Source organism: Tiliqua scincoides, chromosome 9 (assembly GCF_035046505.1).
Source record: "Tiliqua scincoides isolate rTilSci1 chromosome 9, rTilSci1.hap2, whole genome shotgun sequence".
Taxonomy (NCBI): domain Eukaryota; kingdom Metazoa; phylum Chordata; class Lepidosauria; order Squamata; family Scincidae; genus Tiliqua; species Tiliqua scincoides.
In genome coordinates, this window is record NC_089829.1 from 4,778,405 (window position 1) to 4,797,977 (window position 19,573).

A 19,573-nucleotide genomic window follows, 5' to 3' on the forward strand; every position below is an offset into this window, starting at 1 on the left:
AGGGGGTAGCAGTTGCACCCCCTTAGCTATGGGCATCAAGCTTTAGGGGGGCAACAAGCTCAGCTTGACACTAGTGACCAAAATTGTAAAAATCTTGGTATGTATGAACAATACCATCATGTTATATATCAGGGGTGCCCAAACCCCAGCCCTGGGGCCACATGCGGCCCTCGAGGTCTCTCAATGTGGTCCTCAGGGAGCCCCCAGTCTCCAATGAGCCTCTGGCCCTCCAGAGTTCTGTTGGAGCCCGCACTGGCCCAACGCAATTGCTCTCAGTGTGAGGGTGACTGTTCGACCTCTTTCGTGAGCTGTGGGATGAGGGCTTCCTACACTGCTTGCTGTTTCTCATCTGTGAAGGGAAAGGCCTTTCACGGCAGCAAAGGAAAGGCCAGCCTTGCTTTGTGCAAGGCCTTAAGCTACTGCAAGACCTTCATTCATTCATATAAGTTCATCTTTAATATATTCATTTATGTAAACTTATGTAAATTTATTCAAATTTCAAATGTGAATTAATTATTTTTTTCCCTGGCCCCCGACACAGTATCAGAGAGATGATGTGGCCCTCCTGCCAAAAACTTTGGACACCCCTGTTATATATCATTGGAAAGGTAATTTAATGCCAAATGCAGTGCAACAAACTGCACTGGAATATATATATGCTATCAAACGTTATGACCAATTAACCAGAAAATGAAAACACAACTGCCTTGTGGAACAAAAAGTGGATTTGCTTAACTCCAAACTGATCTGTGAGACTGATTTTTCTGAGTGCCAATGAGATGTTATGATACAGCGTGGAACCAATAACTTTTTATTTATTTAATTAAATTTGATTTTGTCGTGCAGGGGGGGCTACAAAATCTTTGACCCCAGGTAGCAGATAGATGCCTTAGCTGTGCCACTGACTGGGGGGAGACAGCAGAGCAAGTGGGGGGTGAGCTGCTGGGGGAAGAAGGTGGGTTCCTCCCAATTTTCACTTTTTTAAAAGCCCAGGCGTGATGTAACTTCTGGTTGTGACATCACTACCAGGGCAACATATTGAACTTGGCACCGGGCTGCACGATCATTAGCTAAGCCACTGCTGCCCACTCATCTCTTGGAAAATACCACATGTTACATAATCCACCATCGCGCACAAATCTCATCTGCTGCAAATTGAACAGAATCTACAGGATAGAGACAGCCACTCTATCGCATGCCCTCCCCTTATTTGTGCAAACCAAGCTTCCAAATAATTCCAACCAATCACATCATACAAGAACTCCCCTCCAGCGCCCCCCCATGACCTTTGCAAAACAAAGACCTGACTGTTGGGGAGGTGACAAAATGCAGCCACAGTGCATATAAAAGGTCAAGGTGATCCTGATAGTGGACTTTGATTTCGACAGAATAGACTTGCCCCTTCTCCCAGTTCGTATCTTCCTTTCAGGTTTTCCCTTGTGGGATGAAGGCAAAAGTTATCCTTTTCGACATCAAAACCAAGAAGGTGTTTTCTCACTGGGGGGCAGGGCGGGGAAGGGTGCTGCTTTCAATATCCTAGCGCGGTGGTTCTCAAACATTTAGCACTGGGACTCACTTTTTAGAATAAGAATCTTTTGGGACCCACCAGAAGTGATGTCATGAACGGAAGTGACATCATCAAGCAGAAAAATTTTGAACAACCCAAGGCTGCAACCTTACCCACATTTACCCAGGAATAAGTCCCATTTACTGTCACTTTTAAAAGAACATACAGATTACCCTGTTAAAAGTAGAGATCTTAACATTTCCCCAATGCAGTCACTTGCCATGGTAGTATCAAGTCTAATATATTAAAAATAAAATATTGAAATGAATGGGGACCCACCTGAAATCAGCTCGCGACCCACAGTTTGAGGAACACTGCTCTAGCAAGAAGCAGTGGTTAGGCTGCCTGACTAGGACAGCAAGGAACTGGATTCAAATCCTCTGCTGAGCCAAATGCCCTGGGCTACTGAGGGCTGACCATCTCTCAGCCTCACATCTCACAGGGTCCTTGCGTGGCTCTTCTTGTACATGCACAGTTTAGCCACACTTGCTTCCTTAACTCACCAGTGATATAGCACTGAAAAAGCCAGTCCCCTTAACTATCGAGGGACTCTAGTTTGAATCAACCCCTTATGTGTGTCACCTGGGAAGCCCCACTGACATCAGAGGGGACTTTGGAGCAGTAAGAACCAGTGGGAGTTCTGTTTCACAAGCAACAGAAATCACAATTGCAGCGAGTGAGCACGGCACAGTGAGAAGACATACCGATTTCCCCCCAGACTCCACCTCCCCACCAATTCAAAGCTAGAAATTTAATCTAGCTAAAAGCAAACCTGATTTTTATTTTTATTGTTTATGCCCACATGCCCTGGAACCTCCGGATTCCAGGAACAAACAGAAGCAAAACACACCATGCCGAGCTGGCAAGCCATATTCCTTTGCAGTGGATGTCAAACTCTCATCAAGACCACAAAGATTCTGCTCAACACTGAGGACATGGTGGTTGCAAGCCAGCTGCTGCCCTCACCGGTCGAGTTACATTGCCAAACAAAAGCGGAACCTGGAGCTCCACCGATATGAGAAAAGGGGGGTTTGAGGGGAAGAGAGATTCCTCCAGCAAGTCACCCTGTTTTGCAAAAACAGCTACAGTTGACCGATACACAAATGAACACGTGTGGGCCATGGTGAGTGACCAAGAGTGAGTGACCATGGTGACCAAGAACACAGCCATGCTCCTGGCCTGTGGGCTCTTGGGGCAAGGAGACATGACTCCGGATCCTCACCCGTGTACAACATTGCTTGCACAACACTGCAGCTGAAAAACAGAAGGCACTTGCACACAACACAAACATCACAGCACCCATACTTTTCCGGATGCAGCAGCTGGACGTTGTTGGTCTGGGCTTGAGGCAAGAGCTGACACTCCTGGCTTGAGGCAAGCCAATTTGGCGAGGGCAGAGGGTGAAGCTCCGTGGATTAAGCAGCACCTCCCAACTGCAAGATGTCTCCTCCTGGCCCTTCGAGGAAAAGCAAGAGCTTAGCCACGGAAGCAGAGTCTTCTCACCATGCGTGCTACTTGCCCTGTGCCGGGAAAAGGCTATATACACGTTTGGCTATGTAGGAGGCAACAGCACTTAAAATGCAAATCAGCCTCCACCTTCCAGTCTGGAAGCTCGGCCCTTTCAGGCAGGCCGTCCATCCCTCGGTAGAGAGGAACAAAATGTTTCCCCTTCACAAAAGCTCAGCAGTCCTTCAAACTCTGGGAGTTGAAACTATCAGGAAACTGACACACAAATTAGTCACTACCCTGGCAAGGGGTGAAACGGGGCTCCAAACAGACAGAAGCTGTCCAAGAACAACTGGCAACAGGGGCTCTTATCGGTAAGCAGGGAATGTGCCGAGAAAACCCTCCCCACTTCCGATCTCACAGCCGATGAGGCAGGGTTCAGCAGTGCAGGCACCCACTGATCTGGGCAGGCAAGTCTAGGCCACATCCGAGCCTCCAACAGCTGAAACTGCAAGCACACCTCCCCACAACACCCGCTGCTAGACAGACATGTGGTCGTGTCATTTTCTCTGTTCTTGTGCTGTTGGATGCATACTCCCCCCCCCATGCAAGGGGGTTTGCTTTTCAGCCAGCAATACTTTGAGGTCACCTCTTGGAAGTTCAAGTAACCCCTCCCCCCCCCAATTCCCTCATCCAGGCACGGAATTGCTTGGAACCTGTTCTGCTTAACAGGTTTAGTGCAAGATTATCTGTAGCCAAAGGAGGGGAGATACAATTTTCTCAGAGGAGGCTGTGGATAGCTCATGATCCCTCCTCATTACTGAATCACTGTCCAGAGATTGAATAAGACCAAGGCAATAGTCTATAGGACATCATTCAGGGTTTGGGCATAGCTACTCTCCTAGGATGAATGAGAATCACCTCTAGACGAGCAAGCACTGGAATCAGTGCTATTCTCAAGGCATCTGCATGCCCAGCAACTCAGAGGCACGAAGGCTGGAAGGTTAGTGTCTTGGGGAACCATTCTTCCACAAGACTGCACCATGCCAAGTCTCGACACCGCAGGCGAGTTATAAAGTCCAGCCCTTTCGCAGACCAAGTCCTGCTATATCTACCAGCAGTAAACCTGCCTCAATCTTAGTTCGCAGCTTTGTTTAGCATTTCAAAAGCCACAAGCCCTACACCCAGAAGGAAGAGCTTCATTGGAAAAAAGGATCAACCCCTTCTGAAAGTTCAGTGCTTAAGAGCAGGGTGTCTCCAAACTTTTTGGCCAGAGGGCTGCATCAAATGTCTGGCGTGGTGTGGAGGGCCGGGGGGGGGGGGAATTAAATATAAAATTTAAATAAGTAAATTAGAGATGGAACTTAGATGAGTGAATCAATGAATGAATGGGCTCATTCATTCAACCTTTCTGGCCCTCAGAATACCCTCCAGACACAATCAGAGCATAGCTCTGGTCATGTTCAGTTAAGTGGGCCAGAGGCTTTCAGGGGACAAGAGGCTGGCCGTGGGCCGGAAAGAGGCTTGCTGCGGACTGCATCTGGCCCCTGGGCCGAGGTTTGGAGATCCCTGCTTAAGAACAAGGAAACTAATTTCTAGAAGGCAGAAGACGCAACAGTCTTTGGGAAGCTAATAGGATTAAGCCAAAACCTTCAGCCTGTTTCTCACTGATGGTGGTTAACACCTGCCTGAGCCATAGACTTCTGAACTTCTGCCTGTCCTTCAGCAACGTGCATTTAGCCATTCCGGAAACTGTTTCCATGTACCCTTCCCACTTCTGATTTCAACTACAGCCTCTTGCAAGCCACGACAGCAGAATTTGTGTCAAACTTTTGCACCCCCATCTTTCTAGCCACAGAGGTGAAAAAGGCAACCAAATATTGCCATCCACAAGTCACACCATTGGTCCACCTAGGTTGGATGGCCCTACACAGCCAGGCAGCATCACTCTAGGGGTGGTGGTGGTGGTTTTTCCCACCCTATCTGGAGATGCCATTCAGGGTGGTCTGAGGGTGAAGCTCAAGCACTAAGCCATGACTCATTCCGTGTCACACTAGTGCAGTGATTTGCAACTAGTGTGTTGTGGAAGGTCCACAGGTGTGCTGCACAGTGATTAAAAATGGTTGAAACATTCTACCAGGTTCTATGGCTTGGCTTCTAGGGCAACTGCCTGTAGTAATGAATTGTCTGTCCCTCCTGCTCCACCAGCAGAGAGAGAAAATTCATTACTACAAGACAGTTGCCCTAAAAAGAGAGCCACAGAATCCAGAAGAGCCTTCCAAAAGTGACATCTTAAGAGGCAGAGATCATAGAGGAGACCAGAGGTCAGTGGGCCAATATCTGGGAATAACCGGTGCACAGCGCACTGGAACGAATGAGAAGACGTCATTGCAGGGTGATCTAGAATGGCTCCAAGGAGAAAAGGCTTATGTGCAGAGATGACTTGTAGACTGGGCCCAGGGCAACCTGACTCAGGCACATTGACACAAAAGGTCTGCTTTGTTGCTTGCTATGAAGGAAGGTGCAGGAGGGGAACCAGATCATGGCCATCAGGAATGCAGCTCAGGTGACAAGAACACACATTCTCCCTGTGGATACCTGCAGCCATAGCTTTCCATTCAGGGAGGGGTCTGAAACTCAGAGGGAGAGCCCCACTGTGCATGCAGGAGGGTCCCAGGTTCAATCCCTGGTAGCATGTCTAGGTAGGGTGAGGATTACTGGGCCGGGGCACCTCCCTGATGAGGAAAGGCTACAGTGCTTAGGGTTCTTATAATTCGACTATGGAACTCATTGCCACAGGATGTGGTGATGGCGTCTGGCCTAGATGCCTTTCAGATTTCTGGAAGAAAGTCCATCACAGATTACAAGCCATGGTGGGTATGTGCAACTTCCTGATTCTAGAAGCAAATTATCTCAGAATGCCAGATGCAAGGGAGGGCACCAGGACCCAGTTGTCTTATGTGCTCCCTGAGAGATCTGGTGGGCCACTGTGAGATACAGGAAGCTGGCCTAGATGGGTCATTGGCCTGATTCAACAAGGTTCTTATGTTGGGTGGGAAAGACCGTCTCTCCTCCCCAAAAAATAAGTAAATAAATACCCCTGGATGCTGCCAGTCAGTGCTGACTATGCTGAACTAGACAGAACAAGGGCCTGACTCAGGAAGGCAGTTTGCAATATTTCTACATTTTCAGTCTTAAGGACTAGAAACTTGTTTAGAAACTCCAAGCCTACTAGAAACTTGTACCAACTAGAAACTCCAAGCCAATGTTCTCAGAATGACAACCGTTATTCCACACACCCTATAACAACAACAAAAAAAAGCCTGTGCATAAATGCTAGTGTAGATCACGTTGAAAAATACACCACTGGAACCAATGGAAAAGAAGATGAACTGTTCTGTGCGGTTCACTCTAAACTAGTGGTTCTCACACATTTAGCACTGGGACCCACTTTTTAGAATGAGAATCTCTTGGGACCCACTGGAAGTGATGTCATGACCGGAAGTGACATCATTAAACAGGAACATTTTTAACAATCCTAGGCTGCAATCCTACCCACACTTACCCAGGAGTAAGTCCCATTTACTATCATTGTTAAAAGAAAATACATAGTAGCTTGTTCAAAGTACAGGTCTGTAACATTTCCTCAAATGCAGGCACATACCATAGTAGCATCAAGTCTAATATATTAAAAATAAAATATTGAAATGAACGGGGACCCACCCGAAATTGGCCCACGGCCCACCTAGTGGGTCCCGACCCACAGTTTGAGAAACACTGCTCTAAACATCAGAGCAAGTCATGCGCAAAGCCATCTGAGCCTCACAGGAACAGATGTTCTGAAGTGCAAACCTTCAGACAACGGAGCAGGCACCCATGGCCCAAAGTTACTTGTTCCTCCAGTTAGGTTATTAACAGCTGTCTGATTAAACAAGATTTCCCCCCCACGAACAGCGCACATCGAGCGAGGTCCATACAGTACAACAGGATCACTGTGTGAAACAGCCACATATTTAGTCTGGGAGAGGGGGGGAAACCTTGGCACAGAGCAATGGACGTACCATACTCTGCAAAAGGCAGCAGAATCAAGGAGATAAGAAGTGGAATCCATTCAGCTGCTTCAGCCAGCACAATCGATCAGAAAGAAGAGGATTCACCACACTCTTTCCTCCGGTATTTTTAATCATCAGAGGGAACAAGCAGTTTCATGCAAGGTTTTATTTGCCCTTACAGGAGTAGAACACATCTGCCCTGTGCTGGATTGCACAGAGGGAAGCCTAGAGCAGACACTCATACAGAGACAAGCCCCCATTCCATCTTGCATGCCCACACTGGAAGCAGCTGAACAAGCCCAATCACCCTCCCCCCCACCCCGGCAGAGCTGGGGCAAGATCAGGCCAACCAGAAGGAGGCAAGGCCGGGACAAGGAGTCATGGAGAGATGCCACCAGGAGCCTCCTTTGAGATTATGCACACGGCAGGCCCAAAATTCTCACTGCATCTTCCAGACATGCATAGGATTGGGCTTTACGTTTTACAGGATGCCAAAAAACAAGGGTGGCATCCTATGCAATCTACAACTCAATCATACATTACTCGGAAGTAAGTCCCATTGTGTCCAATGGGGCTTACTCTCAGGAAAGCAGGGACAGTACTGCTGCCTCATACCTGGGTTGCCAGATGTCAACCTAAGATTTTACCCTTCCCAGAAGCAGGCACCAACAGGATCTAAAGAGGAAACCCCTCCACCTCCAAACTCCTACAGGACTTATAGCTGGTGTCAATATTGTAGAGTTGTAGGGGAAAAAAGAGCACTGGCAGAGATACAGTAGATTGGGGGCCTGAGGGGAAAGGAAGGGCAAGGCTGCAACCTTGGATGTGGTAGTGAGGACAAAGACCTTGTGCTAGATCCAACCAATAAACATGTCGGGGAAGCTTGAGCAGGGAAGAATTTGCCCCCAACAGTGCGCACACCATCCACTTGCACTGCGGGAAGCAGTCAGGCATTCTTGCTGCCGGGGGAAGGGCAGAAGCAGGCCACCCCCCCATGCCCACCACAAGAGCAGACAATCCCTCCCTTCAATGCGCTTGCATTTTAAAACCAGGCGATGCCTCTCCACACTTGCCTTTCAGAGCCACACGCACACTGCTGTGCCGGATGACCTTTGGCTGGGAAGTGTTTCTCAGCTGTATGCTAATCATCCTTGTGCATGATCAAGGAAACTTGCTCTTGCTCAAGCCACCGGCTAATCAGTCAGCAGCAATTACAGGGAGGCTTCCTTGAATGCTTCTCGTGAGAAAAGTCAGTGCAAAGAATGCTTTTCCTCAGCCTCTCAGTTGCACTGCCCCACAGGGACTAAGTGGCACATCTTGTCGCAACGTTCGATGCACTTATAAAGTTTGCTCACGAAATCCTCTTCAAGATTTCAAAAAGTGAGAACAGCAAAAGGGGGTGTGTGACGATCCTTTAAAGAAGGAGTAGGCGAACTCAGACTTGCAAGAGCTACTTTATTTCTAACTAGAAGCTGGAGGCAAATCAAATGGACCCAGGTGCAAAACAGAGGTGATGGTAGTCATATTTAGAATGAACAGGCTGCTTCTGAGCATGTACAAAGTTTAATAACCTGTTTCCAGAGCTACGTGAGTTCAAACAGTTTGTTCACACATGAACCCCCTCCAAGTCCTCCCATTCCAATTTTTCAGCAGAGGATAGGGCGAGCGAATGGATGGGTGTCACTGCTATTGCTAGACTAATTGGAATTAGAACCCCTTGTTGACCTTGTTGTCCAACCAAGTCGCAACTCTGCAGACCCCATACATTCAACTACATTTACCTCCCATTAATTCCAACAACGACCTGGTAAGGTAGGCAGACATTCACTCAATACTAAACATACATTGCAGGCTGGGGTGGAGATGAGATCAAGGGCCAGATTAGAGATGAGATTTGGATCAGGAACCATCTTAGTTCACAGCTCAGAAACTTAAAGATGCTGCTTCAGGGGAATCCACAAGCAAGTAGCCCCCTCTCGCCTTCCCCCATCACCTGGCCTCAATGACTGGCAGCAGTTGATATACAGGCTTCTATGTATTAGTTCAATCTCCCTTCCAAGTCATCTAGGCTAGAGGCCAATGCACCATCTTGTGGCACTGAGTTCCACAAGTCAGTCCCACCTTGGAGGAAAGTGCACCTTCTTTTTGACCTTCCTGGTGCAACTTCAATGATGCGTTCCTAGGTCTCATTTGCAAGAGGAACAAACCCAGGGTCCATCTCCACACCACTGCACCCCCCTTAGTTGCTTTTACACACTAAAACACCCCATTCTTTGCAAAGAAGGCGCTTCAAACAGTTTCATCTATGAAGATGTCTCCTGAACCCAAAACAAATATTTGCAGCATTTCTTAGGCTCCTCCAACCTAGTGGAGACAGGCAAGCGACATCCTTGAAGAACTTTTCCCCCCCCTCTCCCCACTCCAAAGCCCCCACCCTGCAACAGCCAAGAGGAACTTGCTCTCTTTCCCAAACTTGGGGGTTCAGCTACAGGGCCGGCTGGGTTCCCAGCTCAAGTGGGTCTGTCTGCCTCACTGGGTGGCCTCTGGGCAAGTAATTCTCCAGCTGGAAAATGAGACTGTAAGAGCACGGAGGCCTGCGGAAAATTCCCCGGCCTCCAGGAACGTGATGGAGGCACCAAAGAAGACTGGGAACATATTCTCACAACCAGCCCTGACCAGAAGGCAGAAACAGGATGGAGAACTGGGGACAGGCTGTTTCTCCAGCAGCCTATCTCACAAGGCCGGTGGGAAGAGGGACCTGATCAAAGCCTTCCAGAGCCCAAATAGTTTCCCATGGAGGATCATCCCAAGCTAAGGAATCCAGACAATCTGCAGATAGGAAGCACTTTGGGAACCAAGAAACACAGGGCAGGTGTTGTGCCACGGTGCCAATTCGACTCCTACGTGATGTTTTATTCTTCGGCATGTGGTATTCAATAGTCTTGTGACTGCAAATGGCAGCAACACATAATTATCGCCTTCTCGTCTCTCGTGTTCCAGTGGATGGGAGTTCCCCAGACAGAATCAAAGGTTCTCAGAAGCATTGCACAGCTCTCTGCTGGATCGTGTCCACAGGGCTGCCTATGTGTTTCTGCAACACACACCAGCCACAGGTGGGAAAGGCAGCCCGCCACTTTCCCTCTGCGTCCAACACAGGCACGTTAACCCCTTACAGGTGTATTCACAAGACCACATCCTTCTGATCCGGGTTGGTATCTGGAGTCAACCCACACTCAGGCTGCTGCAAACCACACCCACCCGCTGTACTTCTGAACAGACACGTGTCAGGCGGCCCTGCCGGTTCCTTAGCAGCAGACACGCTTGCAACATACGCGTGTACCGAGAGAGTCCCCACGTTCACTGGGGCTTACTCAGATGGCAGCAGCGCCCAAGGCGACTGCTACAGTCCCCATAAACCAACCCTAGAAGACAGGCACCGCGCAGCGTTTGCAACAGAGCAGGGAGTGCAACCCCGGGGTAATTACTCCGGAGTAAATATTGGGGGGGCTAAAGGGCCCGATCCAAACCAAGACGCCCCTCGCGCTGTTAACCAAGAGGCTCCCTTTTCTCAGTCAGGCCAGCCCCATTCTTACCTCGGGGAGAACGCGGGGTAGAGCATCCCGAGGTAGACCTTCCACCCCGCGCTGGGGGCTCCGCTGGCTCCGCGGCAGGAAAGGGGGGCCGAGATCGGGACCGCTCCGCGCAGGGGAGGCGCCCTCCTTGGCCAGGCAGCCGCGACTACTTGCAAGGGGTGCGTCCCCCGCATGCCCCGTCCGGGGTGGGGCGCCCAGGGGTGCGCATCGCGCGCAGAAGGGGAGGCAGCCCAGCCAGAGAGCCCAGCCAGGCTCATCACATGAGGCCCACGAACTCCCAGCAGCCTTCCCAGCTCCTCCTCTTAAAGGGGCCTCGGGAGGGGGGGAGGGAGGGAGCTGCTACCGTTGCAGCAGGCGGGGGGGGGGGCTGCGATCCCCCACGCACGCCTCCTCGCGAGTCAGCCCCCCTGCAATCAATGGCACTCCGCTGCAAAGCGCGGCAGCAGGCACAGAGCCACCGGCTGCAATCCTGGGCAGACTTTCCTGGGAGTAAGTCTCATTGAACAGAATGGGACTTGCTTCTGAGTAGACAGGCATGGGCTTGGGCTGCCAAGACAGTTGCACTTGGACTTGGGAGGCAATCGACGGATCCTGCTTCGGGGAGTGGCTCCCCAACTTTGGAGCATCGGGACCCACGAACCAAAAAGCTTTACCAGCCACTCAAGCCTCAGTGGCAATAAAGGTTATGTAGCCGTAGTGCTTCCCCCCAGGTAGCAGATAGTTTAACCTGGATGCATATAGTCTAATCCGGTGTTTCTCAAACTAGGTGGGTCGTGAGCCAGTTTCAGGTGGGTCCCCATTCATTTCAATATTTTATTTTGACTATATTAGGCTTGATGCTACCCTGGTACGTGACTGCATTTGGGAAAATGTGACAGATCTGAACTTTTAACAGGCTACAATGTATATGCTTTTAACAATGATAGTACTTACTCCTGGGCAAGTGTGGGTAGGATTGCAGCCTAGGATTGTTAAAAATTTCCCTGCTTGATGATGTCACTTCTGGTCATGACATCACTTCCCGTGGGTCCTGACAGATTCTTATTCTAAAAAGTTGGTCCCGATGCTAAAAGTTTGAGAACCACTGATCTACACTGTAAGCCTTTTGGGGCAGAGAGCAGTTCACAGATCTGTAAACAAATGTACTTTTAACAATCTACTCTGTATATGCTTTTGACAAGGATAGTAAATGGGAATTTCTCCTGGGTAAGTGTGGGTAGGATTGCCGCCTAGGATTGTTAAAATTCTTCCTGCTTGATGATGTCACTTCCAGTCATGTCATCACTTCCATTGGGTCCCGACAGATTCTCATTCTAAAAAGTGGGTCCTGGTGCTAAAAGTTTGAGAACCACTGGTCTAATCTAATTAGTCACAGTCAAGTCAAATTGTCAGTTTCATAACCCATCAGAATTGGGTTGGGACCCATTGGTGGGCCACGGACCCACAGTTTGGGAACCATTGGCTTAGGGTCACTTACGCCTCCTCATGCATAAATGCAGCTGATGGTAACAGGACTCATTCCAGTGGCGTAGCTAGAAGGGGGTGCAAAGTGCTAAGTTGCACTCTGCAGCAAGACTACCTGCAAAACTTAGTGCTTAGTGCAAAACAAAACCCATTGAATTCAGTGAGTCTATGACTTCTGAGGAGGCCTGTTTAATGCTTAGGTGTGCACTGACAATGTTCACAAGCCATACTGCTTACTTTGAAGTTCATGTTGGCAACCTTCAGTCTCGAAAGACTATGGTATTGCGCTCTGAATGGTGGTTCTGGAACAGCGTCTAGTGTGACTGAAAAGGCCGATTCGGGAGTGACAATCCCTTCCACACTGGGAGCAAGTGCAGTCTGTCCCTGGTCTGTCTCCCTGGCTGTGGGCCTTCCTTCTTTGCCTCTTAGCCTCAGACCGTTGGCCAAGTGTCTCTTCAAACTGGGAAAGGCCATGCTGCACAGCCTGCGTCCAAGCGGGCCGCTCAGAGGCCAGGGTTTCCCACCTGTTGAGGTCCACTCCTAAGGCCTTCAGATCCCTCTTGCAGATGTCCTTGTATCACAGCTGTGGTCTACCTGTAGGGCGCTTTCCTTGCACGAGTTCTCCATAAAGGAGATCCTTTGGGATCCAGCCATCATCCATTCTCACAACATGACCAAGCCAACGCAGGCGTCTCTGTTTCAGCAGTGAATACATGCTAGGGATTCCAGCTCGTTCCAGGACTGTGTTGTTTGGAACTTTGTCCTGCCAGGTGATGCCGAGGATGCATCGCATGTGGAAAGCACTCAGTTTCCTCTCCTGTTGTGAGCGAAGAGTCCATGACTCGCTGCAGTACAGAAGTGTACTCAGGACTCAAGCTCTGTAGACCTGGATCTTGATATGTTCCGTCAGCTTCTTGTTGGACCAGACTCTCTTTGTGAGTCTGGAAAACGTGGTAGCTGCTTTACCGATGCGTTTGTTTAGCTCGGTATCGAGAGAAAGAGTGTCGGAGATCGTTGAGTCAAGGTACACAAAGTCATGGACAACCTCCAGTTCATGCGCAGAGATTGTAATGCAGGGAGGTGAGTCCACATCCTGAACCATGACCTGTGTTTTCTTCAGGCTGATTGTCAGTTTACTAGTTTACTTTGAAGTAAACCTTGTTTAAGTAAAGTTTACTTTGAAGTAAACCTTACATCTAGTAACTTACATCTAGTAACCTTACATCTAGTAAACTTTACTTACATCTAGTTTACTTTGAAGTAAACATTGTTGAAATCAATGGCCCCTTTACGTGCAGGTCTGTTTCAGAAGGTGCATGGTTTACTCAAAAGTAAGCCCCACTGACATCAAAGAGAGGAACAACCCAATCCTAGGTGTGTCTACTCAGAAGTAAGTGCCCTTATGTTCAATGAGACTTGCTCCCAGGAAAGTGTGTATATAGGATTGCAACCTTCCAGATAATTGTAAAGTGATTCTAAAGTTTTAAAAAGCTTTAAAATACAGCTTAATGCAGTTTACAATACAGCCCAATGCACATTTACTCAAAAATAAACCCTACTGTGTGTTGTGTAAGGCCTCAGGACAGACTGCCATCTCTACACCAGGGGTGTCAAACATAAGGCCCACAGGCCAAATGCAGGCCCCCCCCAAAACAATTTATCTGGCCCGTTACAGGCTCTCCCAGATTGATACCTGGGCTCTCATATCATGGAAATAGGAACAAGATTTGCACATCTGTCATTTGCAGCTTATGAGTTTCTATGTGAGATCAAAGTGCTCATTTCTGGCAATCATCTGCTTAATGATGTCACTTCCAGGCCCTCAGCAGGGCCCATGAATGCTAACTTTGGCCCTCTGGGTGAAATGAGTTTGATGTTCCTGCTCTATACTGTCTCAAATGGGAGCAAGTCTGGTTGCAACTTCCTTCCATGGTGTTAAAGTGAGTTAAAGTGAATTCTGGCATGATGCTAAACATGTTAAACTCTGGTAGAGCCAGCAAGGCTTGCTCCTTAGGAGGCGGGCAGAGGTTTGCCACCTGCATTCCATGAACAGCCATGGGGCTTGCTTCTGAGTAAATGCAAAGAGGATCCAGTTTCACAGAGGCATTTTCACCCCGTGAAAATCAGCAACAGGTTCTGTGACTATCAAGGAAAGGACTTGTTTGCACAACTGCTTAATGAATTTGATGTAACCATGATGTAACTCATGGGTGTGGCAGCCAGAGATTTGGATTACTTAAAGACAAATTTTAAAAGGACAAAGCGAATTCATGGAATAGATCATTAACCAAATAGAGCCTCCATGTAGTTACGCAGTATATCCCTAAATACTAGTTGCTGGCTCTTTGCTTCTTGTCCAGCTTGTGAACTTTTGAAGAAGCGTTGGACTGGATCCTCATAGCCTGACCCTGAACCATGCTGTTTTTCAGCAATTACAGGCTGCAAGCAAAGCCATTTACCTGGACTCTGGGAGGATCTCCTGCTGTCCCAGAGCACTCGTCAGCTTCCCGTAGACTCTGTCCGTATACAGTATTTCCAAACAAACAGTGCCACCCTAAGCATGGCTAAAGAGGAATAAGCCCCACTGAGTTCAGTGGGACTTACTCCCAAGTAAGAGTGTATGGAATGGTAGCTTAAGTAACATTTCAGAGTCACCTTGCAAATTCAGCTCCCCCCCCCCCAAAAAAAATTCGGCATGATACCTGGACTGTTCCACCCTGTGCGAATGTTCAGAAGGAATCCAAGCAAACATTCTTATGTTTAGGACTCATTCACCTGCTCTGGACTGTACTTATTGATAACCCTTGGTCCATATCTATCTGCACATCCATTTAATTAATATTAAGCAACTTACACCTACCTTTCCAGTTCTGGGGCTTACATAAGTCACATTACCATGCCCAGAAATAAACACACACATTTTGAACATACATTGTGTTGGGGAGTTTTGTAGTGTTTGAAAATGAATATCTTTGAGAAAGAAAGAAAGAAAGAAAGAAAGAAAGAAAGAAAGAAAGAAAGAAAGAAAGAAAGAAAGAAAGAAAGAAAGAAAGAAAGAAAGAAAGAAAGAAAGATAATTTGCACAGGATAAAGGCTGCAATCCTATACACACTTTCCTGGGAGTAAAACCTCATTGACAATAGTGGGATTTACTTCCAAGTAGATATGCATAGGATTGGGCTCTCAAAGTTCAGAAGTGTCTTTTTTTCTTAAGGTCATTCCTTTGATGGTGGAGATTTCTGCATATGCTCAGAGATGCTCCAGATTTTGGAAAGCGAGTGAGTCTGTATCATGCTTCAGTCTGCAACAGAAGAACGTTCTGCTAGAAAAAACCCTACAAACTCAAACGCACATTTTAAGTAAGAGCAGAAAAATTACCTGCAGCTCCTACATAAACATCTGAGTCATAATGACAGGTGCTGATGATGCTCAGATGCAAGACGGAACAGGGAGCATGGTGCTCTCAAGTTCAACATGTACCCAACTGAACGATTTTCATGGAAGTCCAGCACTGGGTGTCGAAAAAAGGGGACTTCCAAAAAATGAAGGGACTAGTCAAAAGGAAAGTGAAAAGGAAGGTCAAGAGGGCCAAATCTTACCAGAGTGCATGGAGGTTATTTCAAAGCAGAGTGACAGAAGAGCAACCAGACTTTGGACCTCTGAGAAGGGAAGATGCCATCAAGTCCAGGAGGAGGCCAGCAGGGATTATGGGGCAGGAGGAGACAAGGAGGCAGAACAGACAAGGTGGCCAACTTCAGGGAATGCAAGTCTTGCCCTAGAGAGGAGAACAGAAAGGAACAAACTCTGGTCAAAGAAATATGAGCTGGCCATAAGGGATGTGAGAAGAGAATATGAGGAGCACATGGTTGAAAACATTGAGGCAGACAAGGGGACTGGAGCCATCAGCGACAAATAGATGTTGGGATCGAGTTGGATGGTGCCACAAAAATGTTGACCCAGCATGCTGCAGCAGTGAAGGTGGCAAATTCCATGCCAGGGGTGGCTAGGAAAGAGAGTGAGAATCAGATGGCTAAAACAGATTTGCCGATTTACGAATCTGTGGTGCGGCTGCATTCAGAGTATCCCATATCCATTTCTGGTAGTCACACTTCAAGGACACAGTCAAGTTGGAGAAGGTGCAAAGAGGGGCAGGCCAAATGAACAGAGTGCTGCAGCACCTGCCTTACTGGAAAAGGCAACAACGTTTGGGGCTCTATGGGTCAGAATAAAGGTGACTACAGGGGGGACTTGATTGAAGAGTATAAAATGATGCATCATGTGGAGAGGCCCTGAAGTGTTTCTCCCTGACTAAAACCAGGGGTCATCCCATGAAACTGGTTGGTGGGAGATTCAGGGAAGGCAAAAAGAGCTCCTTCTCCAAACAGTGTATGCTTAGTCTGTGGAACTGGTTGCCACAAGACACGGTGAGGGCCACTAGGCCTGAATGGCTTACAAAGGGAACTGGACAAATTCAGGGAGGAGCAGAGGCCTATCAAGAGCTACTAGTCATAATGACTATGTGCAGCCTCTGCATTTGGTGGCAGTGGAACTCTGTATACCATTGCAACAGCGGGCGGGGATATGCCGGTCACCCTTGTGAGGTCAAGGATAGCTGGTCAGTCGGTCAGTGCTGTCAAGGATAATGGCCTTTGACTTGATGAGCTGGAAATGGTCCCTAATCACATACTGCCAGGTTACCAGCACACTAGAGAGTGATTTGCAAATCGGTATGTAACCAAAACAATCATATCTTCCGTTTTCTCCTTTTCTGTGTTTCTCAAATTTTAGTTTAGATTTTAAACCCATCAGGAGAGGAAAAGATCCTCTGGTCAAGTACACCCTACTTGTTGATGGCGCTCTGTCAAGAATAAACCACGAAGTTGCCTTACACTGAAGCAAGCAAGTGGTGCATCTAACATGCTGTACTCTGACTGATAGCCACTCTCCCAGCCCTGCTACTTGGGACCCATTAAATGGAAAGGGCAGATACTGAAGTGGGGACTTTCTGCATGACAGTCCCCCTCCCCCCCCCCACTATCAGATGCCTTTTAGGTTGTATGATAGGAATTCCCTGGGGGCTGGGGATAAGAATAGGCCCTCAGTTTGGCTGTACTTGTCATAAGAGGCGACTAAACAGCCACCGGGTAGATGGGACTCCTCAGCCTGGGAAGGCAGCTCATCTGAGAGAAGGAAAACTCTGATCCCAAACCTCCACTGCCTTGTGGCTACATCCAGTTATGGAAAAGGCTTCAGGAGTCAACCTCGAGGCAAAATCTGGAGCCGGAGTCCCTGAGGCAGTTCATGTCTGAACACAGTCACTTTCTGGCAACTCCTGCGACGCCGCTGGAACCAACCGTATTGGCCTCTGCCTTTCCATTGGACCATCTCAGCGACGTGGAGAGGGGGGATTTGCTGCATGGGTAACAGCCTATCCTCCATACCTACTTTACCCAGGCTTCGCGCACTGGAGAGGACACTCTGTTCCACAACCACCATTCAGAGCATGACACCATAGTCTTCCGAGACTGAAGGATGCCAACAAGATAGGAAGACACTTATTTGCACGCATGGGACTCACTGCACACTTAGGTTGTTCTTCCAGGTGAACCTTGTTTTCTATTGCATAATTGCATGATGGGATAATTGTGTTCCCACAAGGAGGATCCCAGGTGCAGTGCTTTCCCTTGCTCCATAGGTAGAGAGCAAAGGAAAGGTGTGGTCATTGGGAAAGTCTTGGGGAAAGCATCCCTTGTGGTCCCTAAGTTTCAGTGTAGGGAACAAGGTTGGATTAAGCCTTGCTGGCATCCTAAACCAGGGATGTCATTTCATACATCGGGCAGAAGAGCATTCATGACGCCTACTGAGGGCCTGAAGTGATGTGATTGGGCAGGAAGTGATGTTATTAAACAGGTCCTAACCAAAAATAAGCTCTTTTGGAATGCATTAGCTGCAAATGACAGAAGAGAAAATACGCAAATCTTGGTCATATTTCAAGTTATGGGAGAGTCCAATTTTCAAGTGGGCTGCTCTTTTAGCAGTAACAGCACTGCCCAGCAGCTGAGAGCTTGAGGGCTGGATCAAAAGCTTCTGTGGGCTGCATGTGCTCCCCTCCCCAGCCTTATGTTTGACACCCCTGCCCTAAACTATTCAAGCCTAGGATGGAAAATAGAAACACAAATGCTTTATCTATTCCTAGGTGAAGGCCTTTTGTTTTTCAACTGAATGTATACATCTTGAAATGTTGATCTCTGGAGGCCACTCATAATGTGAGGCCCTCAACTGTAGCTGACTTTGCATACAGAAGGACCCCTGCCTGAAACTGCGGAGAGCTGCTGCCAGTCAGTGTTGGTGCTGCTGACCTTGACTGACCGTGGGTCAGACTCCATAGACAGCAGTTGCCCCTGTTCAATTCGTTTCAGCCTCCTGTGTTTCTTCATTTATTTTGTCCAACTAGACAAGCATTTGTGGAGGTTAGAAGAATCCCGGCTGTTTTGAGATAGCATCCCAGAAAGGGTGGGACAGAAAGGTTTGTTTTCAGTACTTCGGGGGCAACCTGCTCCTTCAAGCCGTTCTTATCTCTGCGGCGGACAGCCTGAGCCGAACGTTCCCGACCTGCAGGGTCAACATAACACAGTGATGCTCTGTGAAGCCATGCCCAGACTGCAGGCAGCGGCAGAACACTCCTCGGATGGCGTTTGGGAGAAGCAATCTCTGCCTCCTGGAACAGAACAGCCTGGGAGCTGCTAATCCATTGATAAGACGTGCTTGCACCAGGGGAGAATGTCCAAGGCTGAGTGGGATGCACCCCCACCGTCTGTGATGCAGAGATGACGCTGCAGGGCGGCTGGCGGTGCAGGTCACAGCTAAGGGGGCTGGGATTCCAAAGATGCTGGAGTGTCTCCGGAAGACCCTTAAGGGGTGACAGGCAGTGACATCCCCAGCAGAGCTGGACTGATGTGCAACCGGACGGCCCCATCCTAACCTGTGCCAGAATAGCTGCTATGTCTTATGCAGCCTAGGAACAGGCTGGAGATCACTTGGGGGTAAGGGGATATTTTCCCCCTTAGCACGCGTAACACCCCAGCCTGCCCTATGGGGCTACTTGGATCTATTTAGCTGGTGCAAATCTGAGCAGCCCATGTAGGACTGCCCGGGATGGGGACGTGGGTTAGGACACGTGTGCTGCTGCAACGGATCACAACCTGCCTCATGTTCCACCCTCCCCTGCATAGAAATGCCCTCTCCCCACCCCACGCCAACCTCACCCTCCCACTAGTGGCATAGCTAGAGGGGGTACAAAGCAGTAAGTTTTGCTGGGAGCCTCAGCGCCTCATGCAAGTGGCCCCTCACCATCCCCTCTGAAGCCATTCGAAGCCGCGAGAGCAAAACAGAGGCAACGCCTGTAAAGTCCTTGCAAAACTTAGTGCTCTGCACCCCCTCTAGCTACGCCA

The 19,573-nt window shown here is 48.6% G+C and overlaps 1 protein-coding gene across 3 annotated transcripts in view; it reads right to left on the bottom strand.

The window, feature by feature from the left end:
• The window catches only part of SPSB1 (splA/ryanodine receptor domain and SOCS box containing 1), a 40,924-nt gene extending 25,155 nt beyond the window's left edge, over positions 1 to 15,769 (bottom strand). Inside the window, exon 1 of one of the 3 annotated variants that reach the window (XM_066637130.1) lies at positions 15,722 to 15,769. The gene's annotated coding sequence lies outside the window, so the exon portion shown is untranslated. Of the gene's footprint in view, positions 1 to 2,872; positions 2,987 to 10,658; positions 10,916 to 15,721 lie in introns of those variants that run through there. The other 2 variants (XM_066637127.1, XM_066637128.1) reach the window with 2 other exon arrangements.
• Positions 15,770 to 19,573: the final 3,804 nt, after the last annotated feature.